General features: G+C 39.4%; 1 protein-coding gene across 1 annotated transcript in view; it reads right to left on the bottom strand.

Annotated features, from left to right (window-relative positions):
* The window catches only part of elovl2 (ELOVL fatty acid elongase 2), a 112,552-nt gene that overhangs the window by 90,230 nt on the left and 2,969 nt on the right, over positions 1-19,353 (bottom strand). The window lies entirely within an intron of this gene.

Genomic DNA, 19,353 nt, shown 5'->3' with positions numbered 1-19,353 from the left:
TTATAATCAAAATGGTAAGAGACTTCAGAGCTTTTGATACAGAGGAATGTGTGTGTCTTGAGTAGATTATTTTCAAGTAGTATGTGTAGCGAGTAAATTCAGACAGCTTACAGATGCTATTATTTATTGGCAGGACAATTGAAATAGTAAAGTACAGAGATAATTGTTCAAATATATAGGTCATAGATATAGGACATCTGGAATATGTATTGGCCTCCTTGTTTAAGGAAGGTTAATCCACTGGAAGCAATTCAGAGAAAGTTTCCCGGACAAATATGTGAAATTTGTGGGTTGTCTTATGCAGAAAGGTTGGACTTCCTCTGCTGGAATTTGTAAGAGTGAGAGTGAATTAGCATGGGGATGCTGGGGTCTTGACAGGCTGGATGTGGAGAAACTGCTTCTTCTTGTGACAGTATCTGCAACTAGGCCTCATTGTTTAAAAATAAGAGACTGTCCATCTAAGACAGAGATTAAGTGAAATCTTTTCTGACATTACTCTTTGGAAATCTCTTCTTCAAAGTGCATGGGAAACAATATTTTTAAGGGAAAGAAATATAGTCTTTTTTGTGTAATAGAAAAAAGTAGAGTTGTGTATAGAAAAAAAAATAGAGGGCTACGGGTAACCCTAGGTAATTTCTAAAGTATGTACATATTCGTCACAGCATTGTGGGCCAAAGGGCAAGTATATATGCCACGACCTTATTAAATGACAGAATATATTCGAGGGGCTTAGTAGCCTGCACCTGCTTCTAATCATCAGTTTGTGTCTCTCAAGATGTTTTTTCACATCACAGCATGCATATCAGACTCTCCAAAGGCTGAAGGAATAAAGAGGGAAAATTAGGTGAACCACTTCTGGTACCACTGTAAGATGGTGAAACATGCACTCTTTTAACTCTTTTAAGATTTATGGAAGTGCCTTAGGCAACCTTTATGAATAAACCACTTGACATGATTCTTCACGGTTATATCTTGAATTTTGTATCCAGTTCAAAGATGCATACCAGAGTTGATAGAGTTTTCAAACAAATTGCCTCTGTCAGTTGTCCAAGCAATATCAATGATGTTACTGGACAGCCTAAAGGCTGGGACAGCCTTAAAAAAAGAGAGCCTCAAATAACTTGCTAGATAATGCTGAAGGAACTTTTGTATACCTTTTCCATGAAACATGCTTTGTGTCTCACCGTAAAATGTGTCGCAATATACCATTTATCTGTTTTAGTTTGAAAACAATACTAATAATGGTTTTCCTGAAGGGGTATGATATCCTCAATATAGGAATTGATTGGTTACATCTCAGTGCACAGAGCTCTATTGAAAGCTTTCTAAATTTTCCTGTACAAAAACAGGCATTCCTTAAGCCTCTGCCCCCAACAGAAATGTTTTTAATCAGGCAAAGTGACTCAAAGCACAAAAATCATATACTTCAGATTTTGCAAACCTGAAACAAAAACAGCATGTTATCCAATATCTGTAGAGAATGAAACAAAGTTATGGTTTCAACAGTATTTCCCTCCACAGATGCAGTGTGACTTGCTGGGTATTATCAGCATTTGTTGCTTTTTTATTGTGATTCACAATCTTCCAACATTCAATGATTAGGTTTATGACAATAAATTCCTAAACTTCAAACTATTGTCCTCATTTGAATATGTCACTAGACCAAACAATTTGCCTGTTTCTGTTGCATCCAACCAATTTTCTTACTGAAAATTTCAGCTAGATCACTCCATATAAAGGGGAGAAATGCTATCTTTTTGGCAAAAGGGGCCTGCTATATGTGTTTGACTTTTTTGGATAGTAATTTTACTATCCAATTTTACTGTAGTAAATAGTAATTAGTAATTTACTATAGTAATTTTACTTTAGGAAATAATACATTAACATGCATGTTAAGTTTATGCTAATTAGGAAAAGTAAGATTGTAACAGATTGTAACAACAGTTCAAACTCTTGGAATTCTATCATTTAATGACACAAATACAATCACAATTCACAGCAAAAATAAAGACAATTTTACTATGTCTCAATGCCTTCCTCTATAAATGGACCCTGGACTTCTTAACAGTAAGGCCACAGTCAGTCTCTAATCCCATTACGCTGAGCATGGGTGTTCTCCAGGGCTGTGTTCAGCCCGCTGCTGTTCACACTGCTGACACATGACTTTTTCAGGATTCAGATCAAGTTTGTAGACGACAACAGTGGTTGGCCTCATCAACAACAACGATGAGTTGGAGTATAGAGAGGAGGTGGAGTGGCTGATGGACTGGTGTGAGAAAGGTTGAAACATTATGTTATTCATCTGGAAGTTTTTTTCAATATTAGAAACATTGTCAAAAAGAAAATTCTCCTTCTGTTGGAATTGGGCCCATAGGGTACTTCTCAACTTCATATACAAGCTTAGAGAGGCAAGTTCTCAGAAGGCTTTCTGTCTTCATAGGGCCTCAGTGCTGAGCTCAATGTTGTTCTCACTAATAACCACACACAAAACTATTTGTGGTAACTTGGATAGTTTTCAGCATCTGGTGCTTTGGGTTACCTTCTGGCTTTTCAACCTTCATGGGATTAAGTCTGATTCCACCAGTTAACTATTGACCCAGAGTTATTTCCAAATTATTATGGAATTAGTTCATAAATGTCCAAAGGCCTTATTGTAATAGACAACAAGGATATACTCCTTCAAAACAACTACAAAACACAAAATGTCATTGAGTCTCTCTGTTTGACTGGAGTATAAAAACCACTTCCATATCTTGTAACTTTTAAAGTGCAACTTCTAATGGCTACTTGACAGTCTGTTGTTACAGAATGTCCTCTTTATTACCAGTCAGAATTGGTGGTAAATAACAAACACAAAAAAAGACCGCAGATGCTGTAAGTCCAAAGCAACACACACAAGATGCTAGAGGAACTCAGGAGTCCAGGCAGCATCTATGGAAATGAATGAATATCTGATGTTTTGGGCCAAGACCCTTCATTTATAAACCTTTAAACAGCTGTCATAAGATTGTTAATTGTAAACATTCAATTTAAAAATAACAGCTGACAAATGAGACTGAATTTGACCAATCACAAATAATACCTCTAGCAGGCTCATAATCTGGTTTACTATAACCTTCCGCTTTTATACTACCTCAGAGGGCCACTAGCTACTCTACAAACAAGTGAACAACAGGTTTTTAATAAATTTTACAGAAAGCTCTCTGGCACTTTGGAATGCTGCTACGATATAATGAAGACTTTGTGTTGGTTGTCAAAGATTCTGCTGGGCAATTCTCCAACTTGTAGGCAAGTCCAAGTCTGGGATTAATTTGCACAAGGCAGTCCTTTCTGTCACAGATCATGTGGATCACAAAGGATTTCCCACCATGGGTCCCAGCATTGCTACTTAGAACTATACAAATGGCATGGCATTGGGAATTGCATTAAATTTGCTGCTATGAAACTGTTTGTTCAACAATATGCAAATACAGCCTTGAATAAATCCATCTTTAATATGATTTTGATCTGCAGAATGCAGTTTTCAAAGATGTTGTCTCACACTGAGCAAATTTTTAAAGCTATCATGCTAAGGGAGAAGAAAATGTAGTAACTAATTTGTCCACTTGCCTCTTGATTTTCTATTTAAAAATCTAACTTAAGTGGTTGCTTACAATGTACCTCATACCTTCAGCTCCAAGTGCAGCTTCAGAAGAGGCACAGAATACTTGTAATGTCAGGTTAAATAAACAGAATTGCAAGAAAATTAGTGCAATCAACCTGAAAGTAGACATTGCCTTTGATTGCTGAGATATTCAACACTGATGTATGGTGCACTCGAAAGTGCAGTGATTGCAGGAGGTAATGAAAAGATTATGGAAGGGTGAATACTTCAGTATGATGCAGTAAAAAAGTGCCAGACCAGAACAAGAATTTCATGTCAAGAATTTGTAGTTGATGGTTTGTTAGATTTCTATGTCATTTTTAAAGTGTGCTATCAAATCAGGCTTAGTGTTATAATGACAAAATGTATGGTGCTGCATTGATATAAGCAGCTCATAGTTCCAGAGACCCAGATTCAATCATGACCTCTGGTACTGTTTATGTGAAGATTGGACCCTCTCTCCTGTGACCACCTGGGCCACCCCTGGGTGTTCCTGTTTCCTCCCACATGAGGGCTGGCAGATTAACTGGCTGTAATAAATTGCCACTAGTATGCCAGTGAATGGTAGAATTTGAAGGGAATTGATGGGAATATGAAGAGAATAAATTGGGATCAGTGTCAATGGATACTTGATGGTTGGCATGGAATTAGTGGGCTAAATGCTCCTTCCTGAGCCAAACGAATTCATGCTACATTACTTGGCCACTTAAAATTACCCTTAGTGTAGTTAGATGGCAGAGTTAAGGTTATTGATAGAGGGATACTATTATTTTTGTAACTCTAAAATAAAACTAATTGAAAGCAAAAACATGGAGTCAGGAACGTGTGTCCTAGTTTTGTTTTTACTTTAGTGATACATATCATATTAGTGGCATAATGACATATAACATTAACATTCTTTTACATGTAATCCATAATTATGTAAACAAAGCATGCTTTAACATTATATTTACAATATTATTCATTCAAATATTACTTCAATATTAAATACACAACACTCCTCCATGCATAGTAAATTTCAAATTGTCCCATTCAGGCCAAAAGATTTAATCGCTGTGGATGATTTCTTACTCTTGTGGAATAACATCTTTCCTGACAAGGGGAATCACTCTGCTTAATAGGTGAGACTTGGGGTTGTGAAACAATCTCAGGCTCTGGAAGCTTCCTCTGTGGTGGTTGTAGGAGTTGATTCTGGGATTGCAGGAAGTGGTTCTGACAGTTCTGGGCACCTTTCTTCTCTTATTCTCAACTTTGCTCTCAACTGATCAACTTGTCATCTCCAGATGTTATCAGACACAATCTCTACTCTGTAGGAGTGTCTTCCAGTTCTATCCTTAGTCTTTCCAAGTACCCACTTTTGATCACCTCTGTAGTCACTCACTAGGACTGCTTGTCCAGGAGTGAAACATCAAACTTCCTTGTTTGAGGAGCCTTCAAGTTGTCTCAACTTTTTGTTCTGCACACTCCTTCTGAGATTGGGTTTGAGGAAACCCAAGAAGCGCAAGGGACAACACTAGAACAGCATAGCTGCTGAGTTATAGATGTGGAGTGTGCTGAATTGTGACAGGCAAGAAGGAAGTTGGCGAGCTTTTGATTCAGTGTTAATACAGTGTGTTCTGCTGACATTGCTTGCATTGCTTTCTTTAGACTCCGAACGAACCTTTCCACCAAACCATCTGTAGCTGGGTGGTATGTTGCAGATGCAATATGTCTTATTCAATTCAGTTTCAAGCATGACTGAAACTGTTCCACAACAAATATTGTCATTGTCTAAGTGTTCTGGAACATTAGTCCTTGAGAAGAGGCTTCTCAACACATCAACAGTGTGTGAGGCTGTAGTGGAGGCTATTAGGAACACTTCTGTCTATTTTGTATCTACATCCACTACTACCAAGAAATCTCTGCCCATGAATAATCCAGCAAAATCCACATGAATCCTTTGCTAGGGCAATGCAGGACATTCCCAGGGATGGAAAGGCACAGCTCTTGGCATCTTCCCAATGTGTTGGCATCCCAAACAATGCATGCTGAGCGGCTTGATCTGCTGATGTATCCCAGGCCACCAGACAAAGCTTTGTATGTACATAGCTTGTACATAGCTTCTCCAACAATTTAGTTCTCAAATTGGAAAGAACAACAACATTCGATCCTCACCTAAGACAACCCTTGTCAAGGGCAAGTTCATCCCAGTGCTAATAAAAATGGGGGAACTGGAGTTCCATATTTCAATCCAAATATTTTGAGTGCCCATGTAGACCTGGGACAGTGTGGGGTGTTTTCCAGTTTCACTTTGGATCATCTCTGCCCTAATAGGGAGACTTTCCATTTGTGTTAAGAGAGAATGCATCAAGACGAGTGGCCTATTTTGTAAATTTTTCAGGTATTCTATTTTCCAAGGATAAACGGGAAAATCCATCAGTATTTCCATGATTACTTGTCCTCTTTAATATGACCGTGTAATTCTGTTTACCAAGAAATAGAGCATATCTCTGCATTTGCACTGCTATGTTAGTGGAACACCCTTCTATGGATTGAAAATAGACACTAGGCATTGATGATGATTAATGAGGATAAACTCTCTTCCACAGAAATACTGGTTAAAATCTTTCACACCCCAAACCAGACTCAAAGCCTCTGTCAATTGCGTGTAACTTTCTCTGAGGTGGCAAAAGAACATGATGCAAAGGCTATGGAGCATTCACTTCCATCACTCATAATCTGTGACATGACCCCCCACGGACACCATAAGGCAAGGTGTCACAGGCAAGCTTCACTGGATGATGTGGATCACAATGTGTGAGTATAAGTGTGAGTGTAGTAACACTTATAGGGGTGTATTTTAGACCACTTAATGGGGAGTGAGAATTAGAGGAGCAAATTTGTAAGGAGATAGCAGATATTTGTAGTAAGCAGAGGGTTGTGATTGTGGGAGATTTCAATTTTCCACACATAGACTAGGAAGCCCATTCTGTAAAAGGGCAGGATGATTTGGAGTTTGTAAAATGTGTGCAGGATAGTTTTTTGCAGCAATACCTAGAGGTACCAACTAGAGAAGGGGCAGTGTTGGACAACACAAAGTACACTGCAGATGCTGTGGTCAAATCAACATGTACAAACAAGCTGGATGAACTCAGCAGGCTGGACATTGACTGCTCATTTCAATGGATGCTGCCCGACCTGCTGAGATCATCCAGCTGGTTTGTATGGGCTGTGTTGGATCTTCTGTTAGGGAATGAGATAGGTCAGGTGACGGAGGTATGTGTTGGGGAGTACTTCGATTCCAGTGATCACAATGCCATTAGTTTTAATATAATTATGGAGAAGGATAGCACCTGACCCAGGCTTGAAATTTTTGATTGGAGAAAGGCTAACTTTGAGGAGACATGAAAAGATTTAGAAGGAGTGGATTGGGACAATTTGTTTTATGGGAAGGATGTAATAGAGAAATAGAGGTCATTTAAAGGTGAAATTTTGAGGGTATAAAATCTTTATGTTCCTGTTAGGTTGAAAGGAAAGGCTAAAAGTTTGAGAGAGCCATGGTTTTCAAGGGATATTTGAAACTTGGTTCGGAAAAAGAGAGATATCTACAATAAATGTAGGCAGCATGGAGTAAATGAGGTGCTCGAGGAATATGAAGAATGCAAAAAGAATCTGAAGAAAGAAATTAGAAAAGATAAAAGAAGATATGAGGTTGCTTTGGCAAGTAAGGTGAAAATAAATCCAAGGGGTTTCTACAGTTATATTAATAGCAAAAGGATAGTGAGGGATAAAATTGGTCCCTTAGAGAATCAGAGTGGACAGCTATGTGTGGAGCCAAAAGAGATGGGGGAGATTTTGAACAATTTCTCTTCTTCGGTACTCAATAAGGAGAAAGATTTTGAATTGTGTAAGGTAAGGGAAACAAGTAGGGAAGTTATGGAAACTATGATGATTAAAGAGGAGGAAGTACTGGTGCTTTTAAGGAATATAAAAGTGGATAGATCTCCGGGTCCTGACAGGATATTCCCTAGGACCTTGAGGGAAGTTAGTGTAGAAATAGCAGGGGCTCTGACGGAAATATTTCAAATGTCATTAGAAAGGGGATGGTGCCGGAGGATTGGTGTATTGTTCATGTGATTCCATTGTTTAAAAAGGGTTCTAAGAGTAAACCTAGCAATTATAGCCCTGTCAGTTTGACGTCAGTGGTGGGTAAATTAATGTAAAGTATTCTTTCCATTGTATATATAATGGTATATGTTATATATAGATGGTATATATAATTATCTGGATAGACAGGGTCTGATTAGGAACAGTCAACATAAGATTTGTGCGTAAGTATGCAGATGATACTAAGATAGGTGGCATTGTGGATAATGAAGTAGGTTTTTAAAGCTTGTACAGAGATTTAGGCCAGTTAGAAGAGTGGGCTGAACGATGGCAAATGGAGTTTAATGCTGATAAGTGTGAGGTGCTACATTTTGGTAGGAATAATCAAAATAGGACATACATGGTATGGAAGAATGATAGGGTATTGAAGAATGCAGTAGAACAGAGTGATCTAGGAATAATGGTGCATAGTTCCCTGAAGGTGGAATCTCATGTGGATAGGGTTGTGAAGAAAGCTTTTGGTATGTTGGCCTTTGTAAATCAGAGCATTGAGTATAGGAGTTGGGATGTAATGTTAAAATTGTACAAGGCATTGGTAAGGCCAAATTTAGAGTATTGTGTACAGTTCTGGTCACCAAATTATAGGAAAGATGTCAACAAAATAGAGAGAGTACAGAGAAGATTTACTAGAATGTTACCTGGGTTTCAGCACCTAAGTTACAGAGAAAGGTCTTTATTCTTTGGCGCGTAGAAGGTTGAGGGGGCACTTGATAGAGGTACTTAAAATTATGAGCGGGATAGATAGAGTTGACGAGTATAGGCTTTTTCCATTGAGAGTAGGAGAGATTCAAATAAGAGGACCTGAGTTGAGAGTTAAGGGGCAAAAGTTTAGGGGTAACACAAGGGGGAACTTCTGTACTCAGAGAGTGGTAGCTGTGTGGAACGAGCTTCCAGTAGAAATGGTAGAGGCAGGTTCGGTATTGTCATTTATAGTAAAATTGGACAGGTATATGGACAGGAAAGGGACGGAGGGTTATGGGCTGAGTGCAGGTCGGTGGGACTAGGTGAGAGCAAGCGTTTGGCACAGACTAGAAGGGTCAAGATGGCCTGTTACAGTGCTGTAATTGTTATATGGTTATAATGTCACCATTTCCTTTACCTTTTTGAAAGCCAGATCACACTCTTTTGTCCATTGCCATTTCTTCCTGATCTGCAGTACTGACTTCAAGGGGTAGAGCAGAGTAGCCAGGTTTGACAGAAACCTATTATAATAATTAACAAATCCTGTAAAGGACAACAGATATGACATGCACTTTGGCCTTGGGGTATCCACAACTGATTGAATTTTTCTCAGCGCACTTGTATAAATCTTGTGTGTCAATGATGTGACCAAAGTAAGAGATACTTGGTTTAAAGAATTTACACCTGTTGCCGTGTGCCCATAACCTTTGCATCCTTTTTAATACTGTCTTGAGATTTTGGAGATGTTCCTTGTCATCCTCCCTTGTAACAATAATGTCATCCAAGTAACAATGAGTAACCTGGGCAAGCTTGCAGAGCTTTCTGCCAGAGTGCAAGTGCAGGTGTTACTCTAAAAATAAGACTATGACAGCGATAAAGTTATTTGTGAGAGTTCACTTTCATGGTGAGCAACACTCTTGGACTATTCTTTCATCTCTATCTGTAGATAGGCCTCTGAAGTGTTTTCCCTCAGAAAGGTTTGCAAAGGTATCCTCTATTCTGGGCAGAGAGTATTGATCTATTTTCAATACTAGACTGATGGTGACCTTAAAATCACCAGAGATCCCAACAGATCGATTCATCTTGGGTACTGGGACCACTGGTGTTGTCCATGGGCTCCATTCAACTTTGGAAAGAAGTCCTTCAGCCTCCATGCAATCTAGCTCACCGCCTATTTTAACAAGGATGGTATAAGGAACTGAATGGCCTTTGAAAAACTTGGGTGTGGGATTTCCAATTAACACTATTTTCCCTTGATATGTTTGAATTTTCCAATGCCATCCTGAACACTCCTGTGGCATCATCCAGTACTTAGTTAATTTGCTTTCAGTTGACTTTATTACAGGGGCCGTTGCATGCAAATGGTGGATGGATGGATCTCCAATCAAATTGAAGTTGTCTCAGCCAATCAAAGCCTTCTGTTTTTACCACATAGAAGCTCAATGTGCTCAACGTGTCTTGTTGGTTGTTGTATTTTCCTGTTACGAATGTTATTCCCACAGGAGTTATCTTTCCTCCAGTATAAATTGGATATCTGCTGGCTTAATTTCAGTGTCTTTGAAATACTTTTGAATTTTGTGGAATGACTGGAACAGTGAACCCAGTGTCTTTTCCATTTTTATTAATTTGCTGTTCGCTTCTGGGGCAAGCGATATTACTTGTCTCCTGTTAGTTCTTATATTGTAAATATTAAGGCTACCCAGTCCTGTGTCACTCTCATTATTATCAGATTTTTCATCAACAGCATGCAGATCAGTGTTTGTTTTTGAAACTGCAACTTGACTTTTTGTCTTTTTCTCTTCCCTGTGCAGTCCATTATTTTTGTCTGCCTGACAAGCTCTTTGTATATGTCCTATTTTGACGCATTTTGTGCAAGGTTCACCTTTAAACCTGCATTGGTCTGGTATATGTGAGCAATAGTAACACAATTTGTTTGCCCAGGCAGGTTTCTGTTTGGACATTGCTTGGAAGCACATCGTGGACACCATGCCCATGTTAAGGCCACAGAATCATTTTCTGTGTTGTATAACTCCACAGCTGTTACTAATCAGAAAGAAGGGTGGAGGTCCAAGCTGAACTTTATAATCCTTTTACCTGTGTAGATATCACAGTTCAGGAGAGATGGGCATGCTGCTGGCATTTGGTGCTCTAACTACGAGGATGGTCAGTACTACTATGCAGAAAGCAGCAGATGCAAAAATCTGCACAAATAATCAGTGCTCACAAGTACCCTGCAGTCTGAGGATGAACATCCTGTGCAGTCCATTAGCTGAGCATGATCACCCAGTGTTGGGCCAAAAGTGCAATCTGGGCAGAGCTGACTGTTATGGAATATTTCAGTTATGAAGAAAGACTGGATAAGTTGGGTTTGTTTTAACTGGAACAGGGGAGGCTAAGGGTTGCTCATAGATGGATACAAAATAATACAGGACATAAATAAGATGGATAGTGGGAGATACATTTCCCTCATAATGGAAATGCCTAAGATCAAAGGGCAAAGGGGAAGAGGGCTGGAGGTTATCTGAGATTTTTTTTCTCACCCAAAAGGTGGCTGTAATGTGAAACATTCTGGATACAGGAAGATACTCTCACATTCATCTTAGTATTGGGATGAGCTCTTGAATTGCCAAGTGCTGGTAACTGAGATTTGTACGGATGGGCATTTGATGGACGCACAGTTGGTCAAAGGGCCTGGTTCTGTGCTATATGACTCTACACAAGGTGCCTGCTTAAACTACATTAGGTTAGACCTAAAATCATTTCAGTGAATCCATTTATTTCAGTGGAGAGAAAAACCTGTGAGGGAATGTCAAACAATTTCTTTGATTTATGTGTTTTAATATCAGTACATCATTTCAAAGTGTTTTCCAGTATGTTAGATTTATATTTCCAATTATTTAAAATATTATGTTAAGTCTGTTTCTATCCTTAAAATGTCAGATAAATCCAAAAACATTCTCTTCAACAGACAAATTGGCCAGGAGGTTAGGCAGAGGTGGTGGTTTCACCGACTCGGTCTTTCTGTAAGACTTGCCTCTGAGAGGCCTTACACTTCACAAGGCCATGATCAGGTGGAAATTAGTTGTTTTGAGGAGGTTCTCATTGGGGGATACTAAGTAGTTTTCCAATGAGGTGCCCAAGTTGAAGCATAGACCACAGGTAATAAGGGAGTATGGAGGCTGGTTAAGTGGAGGTTAACGCATAAGGGTAAGGAAGCCAATATAGGTATAGATAGGTCAGGCTGGTTTATAAGTAAAGAGATTTTATGGCTAATTTGAATCCATTCCAATTACTCTTCATAGAAACAAAGCAACACAGGTCCTTCAGCCCAAGTGCACACTGACCATCACATACCCATTCATAAATCCTACTCAGCCCACATTACCATCAAAACCTCCCAGATTCTACTACTTCCCTATAAAATAGAAGCAATTTAAAAACCAGCATTCCTTTGGATTTGGGAGGGTACAGGAACAGGTACAAGGTACCAAGAGGCAGGAAAAAACCTATATAGTACATGGAGAATGTGCAAACTCCACACAGAGAATATCTGAATATAAAAGAATATAAAACACACTTCACCTGGGCTGTGGAGCAGTAGCTTGTTCTGCATGTAGATGCTTGCTGTGGAGTACATTAGAGATGAGGGACCATACAGCAGTAGTCTGGTGCATTATATATTTCTCTGACATTGACATGCAAGCTGGAATAGAAACATTGGACCAAGCAGTAATTGGTAGCTTTGAATTGCTTGGTGAATGATAACCATGAGGAAGCAATTAAGCAAACTTGTAAATGCAACCTGTTCACAGCTGAGAGACATCAGTAGAAAGTAAGGCTTTCTATTTTAAGAGTTCTATTTTGCCTTTTTTTCTATAAGGTTGAACTTAAGATTCTCCAACTGTCCCTTATAGTTGACCCCTTTTTACATTTTGCGCCCTTGTCTGCACTCTAGCAAATATACTTTTGTCCTTCTGAAGTGTAGTTACAACATATTCTGCTCTCAAGTAAGGTTATTGCACTTCGACTCTGAAGATGATATTTGTTTCAAGCTGATGAAGGGTCTTAGCCTGAAACGTCTACTGTGTATTCTTTTTCACAGATGCTACCTGGGCTGCTCCACCTCCAGCAATTTGTGTGTACTATTTTGATTTCCAGAATCTCAGACTTTCTCTTGTTAGTGGATTATGGTTAATTGGCCATAGTTGTCCCAAATAAACTATTTAGCAGCCGTTTATTTGTGACAACTATTAAAGAACATGAACTAAATTGAGAAAATAGCAAGGATTTCCTTTGTTTAATCGGGACAATATACCGCTTAAATGGGGCAGGAGGTTGTTGCCGAACATACATCAACTAACTAACGTCCAGCATCAGTTGCATGCACTTGTGTGACACTACACTGTGCTTAAAGTGATCCATTTTTAAATAGCATCAGTTATGTTTGTGTTCAAAATCAGTGAGGCAGGAAGATCATTCAGAACTGTTTTAGTCACTGCCATTTCAAGCATTCAGGCTTGGAGATGCCAGAAATGGCTGGGAGTGAAAATGAAACAATTTCACTACTTCAAGAAATTAAGAATTATGAAGGTGTCAACAATCATCTTGAATGTTACAAAGAAAAGGAAGATTTGGAGGATGCACTAATCGAAAGCATTGTATGATGGCAGTCCATTATCTGCACTAGGGACCTGTGTTGATTTTGTTCGTTTACAGTCATTTAGTTGCACTCTTTTTTTAAGCAGACCATAAGATGCAGGAGCAGAAGTAGGCAATTTGGCCCATCGAATCTGCTCCCCATTCAATCATGGGCTGATTCAATTCTTCCAGTCATCCCCACTCCTCTACTTTCTCCCCATACCCTTTGATGCCCCAGCTTATCAAGAACCTATCCACCTCTGCCTTAAATGCACCCAATGACTTGGCCTCCACAGCTGCTCGTGGCAACAAATCCAACAGGTTTACCACCTCTGACTGAAGTAATTTCTCTGCATCTCTGTTCTAAATAGACGTTCTTCAATTCTGAAGTCGTGCCCTCTTGTCCTAGACTCCCCTACCATGGGAAATAACTTTGTCATATCTAATCTATTCAGGCCTCTTAACATTTGAAATGTTTCAATGAGATCCCCCCTCATTTTCCTGAATTCCAGGGAATACAGCCCAAGTGCTGCCAGACATTCCTCATATGGTAATCCTTTCACTCCTAACATCTCAAGTCCTTCACAGAATTTAGAGATGTAATGACCAATTAATCTACCTGGTATGTATTTGGACAGTGGGAGTAAATCAGTACACCCTCAGAAAACTCATGCATTCCACGGGGAAGAACATACAAACTCCTTCCGGAGGACATTGGGATTGAACTCTGAACTCCAATGGCCTGAGTGGTAATAGCATCGCGCTAATCACTACCATCAATTATCAGACTTAAAATGATTCCAGAGCCCAATATGAAAGATTTAGACTGGTTTTCAAAAGTTTGGTTCATGGGAGGACTTCAGGGGAAATGATGTGAGAATGGGAACAGAAGTAATCTGGGTCACTGGTCATATCTGGAAGAAAACAGATAAGTGTTGTCCTAATAGGTATTTAGAAATGTTTACAGAGAAAAATCCATGGGTTAAAGTGGGCTGTCCTCAGCTCATTTCTGACTATGTTGGTTGTTGCAGTGGGTGAAGCATTTCACTGTATGTTTTGGTGTGCATGTGACAAATAAAGCCAGGCTTTAGTATTTTAAATTGGCAGGATAACCAATGAGAAGACATAAAAATAGACTTACTAAAGCATACTTCCTCATAGAAACATTATCTACTGACTAACAAACTGCTTTGAAATAGCGGTAAACCTAAAAGATTCATAGAGAGTAGCAGTGAAAAAGTCAATAAGGGATAGCGTAACATAATTAAAATATCTTTGTAAACTGTTCATCCTAATGTAAAATGCACTCAATGGCTACTTTATTTGGCACAGGAGGTAAGTGGCCACTGAGTGTATGTTTGTGGTCTTCTGCTACTGTAGTCCACCTACTTCAAGGTTCAACATATTGTGCATTCACAGTCGCTCCTTTGCATAACATGTGGTTATCTGAGTTACTGTCACCTTCCAATGTTTAGGCATTGCTTGCTAGTTTCCAGCAGTTTGGAACCTTCGTATCACATTATGACCTGGGTTTTGAGGCCAGCAATGAATCGTTGAGTGTGTACAATTGGCCTGAAGGAAAGCTTTCTCAAATGCTGAGTAGCAAATCACAATGACAATCAACAAAGCATTAAGCAAAGAGCCCAAACTTTGGTCAAAGTTCCAGGCATTTTACAGAGTTTAAAAGAAAAACTGGATCATGAAATAACAAAGAAACCTTTCAAGAAGTGCTTTCATTATAATATTCATTTGGCTATAAATGGGATCAATTCCAGTTGACAGCTGATCCCATGCTGTGAATTTAATCCATCCTATTGCAGAATTGAAGTTAGATCAATTGCAATCCTAGTGCAAATCGATAGGTATGCTTAGAGTATCAGATTCTGCCTAGGAGAGCTATAAATGGAAATTTCGATAATTACTGCCACCACTTCTGTGCTGAACTATATCAGGGCTCTAACCTGTTATTTTACTGGGCACAGCACTGCAGCAAATGTACAGTTGTGATTGTATGGATGACTGAGAGAGTGAGGCATTTTAAGGGAAGGAACATCTACCAGTCTGAACGCCTCTCCCACGACCTTTCTCAGATTTCGATTTCACTGTCCTTATAAATGAGGTAGAGAGCAAGGGGGCTGTATTCCAGTGTTGAGGCACACAGAGCAAAGGAAGTGCAAAAAACCGAGGTGACCTCCAGGAATAAATCCCCGCAGCTGGATGCATTGACAAACAAAAGAAATCCTTGACCTTATATTTCTAACACTTTGAACTACAATGAAATGGCACCATTAAAGTGTTACTGTTTGCATGAAGCTACGAAGGAAATCATGAAATATTCCCATTAAGGTCTACCACAGGTGAAATCCACAATTATAACCATGTGTACTTCAACAAGCAACAGGCATGAAACCAGCACCCTGATGCCTTCCCTATCATTGTGTGAGGCATACAGGAGTGAGATAGATCAGCTGGTTGAGTGGTGCCACAGCAATAATCTTGCACTTATCGTCAATAAAACCAAGGAATTGATTGTGGACTTCAGGAAAGGGAAGTCGAGAGAGACACACACCAGTCTTCATCAAGGGATCAGAAGTGGAAAGGCTGAGCATTTCAAGTTCATGGGAGTGCTCTACTTATTTAATTTAAAACAACACACACAAAATGCTGGAGGAACTCAGCAGCAATAACAGAAATCGATAAAGAGTTGATGTTTTGGGCTAGACCTATCTTCAGGACATTTAATTTAATCTTCTTTTTGTATCTATTTCTTATTGCAATACGTAATAATAAAAACTGCAAATTACAATGTACTACTGCTGCATAACAACAAATTTCATGACATGCCAGTGATGTTCAATCTGATTCTGATAAGACATCCCTATGCTGTCCACAAACAAAACACATCCACTACAAGTCAACTAGAAAAGTTCTTCCTTGTAATACTTTGGTTAAAAAAAAACTTTTTCATATCCTTTGACTAAAGTTCATATGATTGTAACAACTTGGAGGGACCCCTCCACTCACAGGCAGGAGAAATGGGTCCTCCTCTTGACAGTGCAATTGAAACTGAAGGCCCTGTTAAATTCAAAGTCAAGTTTGTTGTCATAGACTCAAGTACATGTATTTCTAGGTGCAATGAAAAACTTACATTAGCAACAAAAGTACATAGCACTAGACAGACATTCACAAGAAAAACACAAACATAAATTATACAAAATTATCCACAAAAGTACACAATTGGAACAAAAATAACAATGTACAATGCATTGTCTTAGTATTGTTCTACTGAGGAAGTGATTACAGTTGCGCAAATTGTTTCAAGGAAAGTGACCTGGTAGTGTGGGAGTTCAGGGTTCTGTACCTCCTGCCTGATGGAAGTTGCAGGATGATGGCATGGTCTGGATGGTGAGGATCTTTGCTGGCAGATGTTGCCTTCTTGAGGCAGTGCATATGTAGATACATTTGAGGAGGGAAAGCTGAGGATAAGATAGATGTTAAATACCTACTGTACTTCCATTGGTGTCACAGTGGCATAGGTGGAAGAGCACCTGCCTCAGTGTCAGAGACCTGGGTTCAATCTTGACCTCTGTGCTGTCTGTGTGGAGTTTGCATGTTCTCCACATGTTCTTGGTGCTCCAGCTGGCACCCAAATGCCAAAGACCTGTGGGATGGTAGTCAGTCACTGTAAATTGACCTACCACTGTAGGTTAGTGCTGGAATATGAGGGAAGGGGGGTTTCTGGGAAGCTGATGGGGAATTAGAGAGAATAGAATAAAGTACAATTATTGTAATTATTGAAGGTCAGCACTAAGTCAGTGGGTTGAAGGGCTCGTATCCATGCTGTGCATCTTAATGGTTCACTATGACCCCAGGAAGCAGAGAATTTTTTTCTGAGTTTAGAACATTTTCATTAAATCACCTTTGTTTTGTGTATAGCTCACAGGTAAACAAGGAATGTACTATAACTACAAGATATTTTGCAGATGTTGAAAATCTTGAGCAACAGACTCAGAGTGCTGGAGGAACACAGCAAGTCAAGTAGCAGCTATGGAGGGGAATAAACAGTCAGCATTTTGGGCTCAGTCCTGATGAAGGGTTTCAGCCCAAAACGTTGACTGTTTATTTCCTTCCATTGTTGTTGCCTGACTTGCTGAGTTTCTCCAGCATTTTCAGACAGACATACTTTATTGATCCCGAGGGAAATTGGATTTTGTTACAGTCGCACCAACCAAGAATAGTGTAGAAATATAGCAATATAAAAACCATAAATAATTAAATAATAGGTGAATTATGCCGTGGAAATAAGTCCAGGACCAGCCTATTGGCTCAGAGTGTCTGATACTCCGAGGGAGGAGTTGTAAAGTTTGTTGGCCAGAGGCAGGAATGACTTCCTATGATGCTCAGTGTTATATCTCCGTGGAATGAGTCTCTGGCTGAATGTACTCCTGTGCCTAACCAGTACATTATGGAGTACATTAGTACATTAGGGAGACATTGTTCAAGATGGCATGCAATTTGGACAGCATCCTCTTTTCAGACACCACCGTCAGAGAGTCCAGTTCCACCCCCACAACATCACTGGCCTTACGAATGAGTTGCTCAAGAAATGCACGCAGCTCAGTGCAAGTTATCGGCCATGATTAGCCTTATGGAAGCTTACTGCAGATTTCATTGTGGACAAGGGTTAAAGCTTTCAGGAGCAACTGAAATGAAGTCTCCTGCATTTAATGAGTTATACGTTCCTGTATATCTCTCACCATAGGACTTTGGTAAAGGATGCTATCTCTCTTATCAGATTCCTTCTTCTTTAGCCCTTTACCTTTACCACCCACTTGGCTTCACCTTCTAGCTATCCTCTTCCCCCTCCCATCACTTTCTTTATTCTGGCATATTCCCCCTTCCAGTCTTGTTTATTCAGTTCAATAAATGCTGCCTGATCTGTTGAGCTTCTCCAACTTTTTGTTTGTGTTGCAATGAATGCTAAAGGCAGGTTTAGTGAGGATGAAGAGCTACTTTTACCTTTAAAATCTCCCTGCATGGGTTATCGAGCTTGTGAGCATAGTGCTCAGTACAATCTCCAAGCATCAAGACTGGTCCAAACTGTGCACAACATGGAACAACTCATAGCATGCAAGGCAAATGAGCAGCTAATTGGCCAAAACATCGGAAGAAATCCTTGCTACTTTACCAATAATAGCATGGAATCCTTCTATATCTACCTGAATGGGCTTACAATCTTTCTGATGCAGTAGTAAGAATTCCAAAGGAAAATAAAATATAACTAACATGATAATAAACAAAAAACTCCACATAGAGCAAGGAGAGTAATGTTATTTTTTAGGTTAGACATCCTCAATGGCAGAATTCACTATCCACCATGGATAGATGACCTGTTGCTATCATATCACGAGATATTCATGTCTTATTAATCAGGATTAGTAGCAAAGCTCTGCAAGATGATATTGCAAATATTAATGTGCTTGGTCCTATACGATACCTCTCAATGTGAATTCACAGATTGAGGAACAAATGTGAAAGACAATTTTTATTAAGGTTATTAAACACTCGATTCAATTTTGTGAAGATTACATTATTGCCTGTGCACAGTCTCTGCTGCATGAAATTTCATAGAACATAGATTCATTTTGTAAAGCCTCATTTGAAGGTAGAATACAGGGTTAATGGTAGGATTCCTGACAGTGTGGAGGAACAGAAGGATCTTGTGGTCCACATCCATTGATTCCTCAAAGTTGCCATGCAATTTGATAGGGTTGTTAAGAAAAATGGGGTGTGTTGGCCTTCTGGAGTAGGGAGATTAACTTAAAAAACATAGAAAATTAAAGCACAGTACAGGCCCTTTGACCCATGATGTTATGTTGTCTTTTTAATCAATCGAACTCTTCCCTTATACTTAAAACTCCATTTTTCTATTATCAATGTGTTTATCTAAGAGTTTCTTAAAAGTCCCTTCCACCAACCCTGGCAGGGTGTTCCACACATTCTCCACTCTCTGTGAAAAAATGCTTACTTCTAACATCTCCCCTATACTTCCCGACAATCACCTTAAAATAGTGCCCCCTTGTATTAGCCATTTCCACGCATGGAAAAAGTCTCTGGCTGTCCACTAGATCTATGGCTCTCATCATCTCTTCACCTCCTTTGCTCAAAAGAGAAAAGCTCTACATAGCTCAACCTATTTTCATAAAACCTGCTCTCCGAAACAGGCAGCTTCCTGGTAAACCTCC

Source organism: Hypanus sabinus, chromosome 20 (assembly GCF_030144855.1).
Source record: "Hypanus sabinus isolate sHypSab1 chromosome 20, sHypSab1.hap1, whole genome shotgun sequence".
NCBI classification, from domain to species: Eukaryota; Metazoa; Chordata; class Chondrichthyes; order Myliobatiformes; family Dasyatidae; genus Hypanus; species Hypanus sabinus.
The sequence above is the reverse complement of the archived record's forward strand: the minus strand, read 5'-3'. Positions and strand labels throughout refer to the sequence as shown.